This window comes from Pseudophryne corroboree, chromosome 7 (assembly GCF_028390025.1).
Source record: "Pseudophryne corroboree isolate aPseCor3 chromosome 7, aPseCor3.hap2, whole genome shotgun sequence".
In the NCBI taxonomy this organism is placed as follows: domain Eukaryota; kingdom Metazoa; phylum Chordata; class Amphibia; order Anura; family Myobatrachidae; genus Pseudophryne; species Pseudophryne corroboree.
In genome coordinates this window covers 148,796,551-148,801,370 of record NC_086450.1, presented here as the reverse complement: position 1 = coordinate 148,801,370, position 4,820 = coordinate 148,796,551, and positions in this window count along the sequence as shown.

The window sequence follows — 4,820 nt, the reverse complement described above, 5'->3', positions numbered from 1 at the left end:
TTGTAACTTTCTATCAACCACCTGCTACCATTTCTTATGCAGTTACAGCCGCAGACGCACAGAGAACATCATTTTAATCAGCAGAGTCTGCTTGTGCGTCCTATTCAAATAGCGATGTGAATAAGACACATGTTCGGGAAAAAAATTGCTCCACGCTAACAGAGTTGCATGAGACCTGTAAGCTCATTCACACTTGACATCTCCCTCTACAGGTACATGGCATATTAAGGGAAGAAGTATGAGGACTTATCTATACTTATCATTAGAGATGAACAGGCTCAGTTTTCTTAAAATCAAGACCACCCAAACTTCCGGGATTTGAGGGAAACCGAGTGCTCGGGTTTTCCCACCAGGCTTAGATTCAAAATCGAGGCAAAGTGTCATCATCCCAACATCGGATCTCGCAGGTTTTGGATTCACTATAAGTCCCTGCCACAGTTATTCAGGTGCCATTTCACATAGGAACGCCAGAGAGCTGTGTGCTGATGATGTCTGTGCTGTGCTGAGATAGTCTGTCTGCCCAGTGCTGAGCTTAGCTGAACTATATGCCCAGCGCTGACTGAGTGTGAGTTGTGTGTGCTGTAGGTGCCATACCCCACTGCATTCACATACAGCAGATATAAGCACTGTGACTCCACAGTGTGAGTTGTCATTTGCGAGAGAAAAGTTCAAGAATATTGTTGATTTTGATTTACAACTTGTGTGTGCTGTAGTTGCCTTACCCCACTGTGTTCACATAAATATGAGCATTGTGACTCTGCAGGGCATGCCTCACTGCATTCACATAAATATAAGGATGTTTGCTGTCATTTGCAAAAAAATAAAATACGTTTGTTTCTTTTGTACAACTTAGGTGTTCAATAAAGATCAGTAGGTGCCATGCCACTGCATAAATAAATATAAGCACTGAGTCAAAATGGATTATGATCAGTCAATAGAAGAGCAGGAGCAGCAAACAAGTGCTAGTGCTGTGGCTGCTGCCAGTCATGATAGTACTACAACATCTAGTAAAGGTGGTCCAGGGAGCAGACAGTTTACTTAAGGGCACTTGAAATCAAAATCTTTCACAATGTAAAAAATAATGGGGTAGAGCTGTCACTTTAAAAGCTGGCAAATCAGTGCCCCCCCCTCCCCCACTAAAGATGAAGAACAAACTGTGTATTCATAATACCTGAGGAGAGTCTAGGGGTAGTCATGTTAGCTATGTGTGAGTCTGACATTTCTCAGACTGTACTCGTAGAGAAACCTCCTTCCACCATTTCTGCACCATTTACAAATGGGGAGATGAGTAGTACAAGTAAAGATGGTGATGATGACAAAATGGAAATTGAGGATGCTAGTGTGGAAATAGAACATGATGAGGGGAATATTTGCGCACTATCTGACACTACTGAGAATGAGGATGTTGATGATGTTGTTTGTGTAAGTCAGCCACCAGTGGCAGCAGTTCTTGCTGATGATAAAAAGAAAGCCATTGTGATGCCTGAGCATAAGATCAAAAAAGTCACCTCTTGGGTGTGGGTTTATTTTTACCCAAATACTGACAATGTTTGTAAAGGCATCTGCCCCATTTGAAGCCAAAGTTAGTAGAGGTAGGGACGTTTACCATCTAGGCACCACCTTCATGTTACATCGTTTGTGGTGAGTTCATGAAATTTATTTGACAAAATTATAATTTGTTGTAATTACCAACCTCAGTGTTAACCTCTTCATTAGTGATCAGAGGTAGTCCTTCCAAAATTTGTATTGCGGGGGCCCAAAAAACCAAGCACTTCAGCCACAAAAGTGGAGGACCCTGACGATGAGGTGATTAGCATGTTAAACTGCATGTCCTAAAAAGTACTGATAATGTCCTAAAAATATACACTATAAATGTGGGTAGGAGGGCAGTAGGACAGTAGGACAATTCCATCTTGCACCGCTTTATATTTTAATTATAATTGTTATCTGCCTTAAGCCCATCATTAACAACAGTGTTAGATGCCCATTAGTAGTTTGATTTGTGTGGGCCCAAACAAACCAAGCACTTCAGCCACAAAAGTGTCAGTCCCTGTCACTGAAGTACTTGGTTTGTTAAACTGTGCATGTCCCTTTGAATTTTTTTAATATGACTATTTTGTAGCAACTGAGTACAAGGAGAGGAAAGGTCATAATAGAACACCAGAATGAGCAACCAATTGATTTATTAAAATTAACATGTGTGAGGCCTAGATCAAGAGCTGTCGCCTGTTTTACAGCAACTGAAAAGAGAAAAGACAATAAAAGAAGGGTTTTTGATACCGTCCCCAATGCCCCCATTGATTAAAATTTTCAGAATCAAAGAATTAAATTAAAATACAAAATCTTCCTTCCTTCTGATTTAGTTCTTGAGTAATGAAAACATTCTTGGTTACTTTCTATGGGGTCATATGTGTAGTTTATTAAACTTCCATCCTGTTTGCCACTACAGTGCCAATCTGTTTCCTGGATGTTTCCTATGTTTACCATGTTTGAAGTTGAACTGCCACCTAGTTCTGTGACTTAGCTTAGTCAATTAGCCAGCTTGGTGCAACCTTTTGTCTTAAACTGAATGAAACCAATATTGTGAGCTGTGAAGTGGTCAAATTTGACTGGAAAAGACTGGAAATAAATGTTATTGAAGTTAATACTAGTGTAAGAACAGAAAAAATGGCCCAAAACATGTGATTTTAGCATTTTGTATACATTTTTTTTTTTTAATACAAATCCAAGACCAGTGAGGGCAGTTTTGTCAGAACTAAAACCTAACAACGAATCAAAGACAAAACCAAAACATGAGGTCTGTGCACATCTCTACTTAACATAACTAGTAGGAGACAAAGCTAAGTACACATTCACCCACCTCCTGGTAATATGCCTGCCTTTTCTAGCTGACAACTGATCTATGCGGCGGGATGTAATGGAGTCTGAGATCGCCTAGGTGCGGGATGCCGGCTATTCTCGGATGTTTTTTTAAAGGGGCAATCACTTACAAGGCATGGCTTTGCCTTGTTAGTGTATGCCCCTTTAAAACAGCATCTGAGATTGGCCGTCATCCCGCACTTCTGGCGATCACAGACTCCATTATATCCCACCGATTGTCTCTCTCAATCTAGTGTGATGATTGTACTCTCAGATCCACACATACAGCAGCTCCATTCTGAGCAATAAACCAACAAACTGGGTAGGACACAGACAGGTGGATAAACTTGGGTTACACACTGTATTCATGGTGGGAAATTAACTTAAGCTGGGTACACACTATACGATGTGCAAACTATATGAAATCACCAACTATTTCCCTTGAACTTCTGGTCATTGTGCAATCTTCCAAATGACCAGCTATAAATTGTGAGTCATTCGGGACTTCAGATCATTAATGATATATAGAGCATATAGATCACAGAGCGTACACACAGACCAATTAAGTTAAAAACCATGAACGATATTGTTTGGTTGAGCTGCATGTATGGACAACAGAGGATGTCGGTTATGACCCGCAGAAGCGTACATACTGTATAGTGCAGACACACTAGATGATGAGAACGATTTACTGTATCATTACAATTCACATCATAACGATAAATTGTCCATAAAATGACATAGTGTGTACCAGGCTTTAGATATATTAAGTTAGTGAAGATGTTGTGTACTGTAGATTGGGTTGGACCATACCACATGTGTGATCTTTGCCTGTGACCAATCAATGTCAAGAAGTAGATGCGTAATTGAGGTCACCCTAATAAGTCCTGTAGTCAAGAAGAAAAATGTTTGTAAACTTTCCAAGAAAGATATATCTGCAAACTACTAAGCTGTATGTGTGTGTAGTGAAGATAGATAGATAGATAGATAGATAGATAGATAGATAGATATAGTGTGTGTGTGTGTGTGTGTGTGTGTGTGTGTGTGTGTGTGTGTGTGTGTGTGTGTGTGTGTGTCTGTGTATGTTTGCGTGTGTTCTTTAAAAGAAAATATTGATCACACATGCCTGACATGAAAAAGCTTATTTGGTGACATCCACATTAATATCCACATACTCTCCTTAAAGAACAGAAAATATTTTTCCAAACAATGGCCTGGATGAGCATCTTTAGAAAATTGACTATGTTTCCATAAATTACTCAAGTATGAAAAATGAGCTGTCTTCTGCGAGACAGTCTAAGCGTATTTGTATCATCATTATGCCTTTCATGTGTATGCAGTCCTCGCTGCATGCAGATAGCAAGCTTTATAGGCTTATCTACCAGAAGCAGCCTCTGGAGTTGTAGCAGGTTGTTCTTTGTAAAGGAAACAGTCCTGAATGGAGACCAGCTGCTGGCAAACAGTGCAGGCTCTCTCCCTCCTCAATCCTTAGTTTAACACAGCTTTGATTTCACTAATTTGTTCATTTAAAGGAAAGTCCCAATGAATATTCTTAAAAAAATCAGACTGTACACGATCTTTGATCTTAATTCTTCACCATTAATATTAATAGTGAAATGACAGGATTGTCGGTGGCTGTTATATTTTAAAGCATTGATCTGCTCAGGGGACAGCCTTCATGTGGTGAAATCTAATAAATTACAATACGCTGCCTGCTGACCTTGCCAGTTAACAGAGATTTGCCTAAATACAGTAAGTGTAATGTTCAAATACTAAAATACATCAAAGCTCCGATGCAAGCTTCCCACAGTAGGCTTGGGAGGATTCTGATCAGATTACATCTTTTAACAAGTAATATTATTCTAGAGAGACTTCCGCATAGCTTAAACTTCTCTCCATCTATACTTGTCAAACTGTATACTTATCTTTAAAATAAGCCCTTGAATCACTTATACATTGAA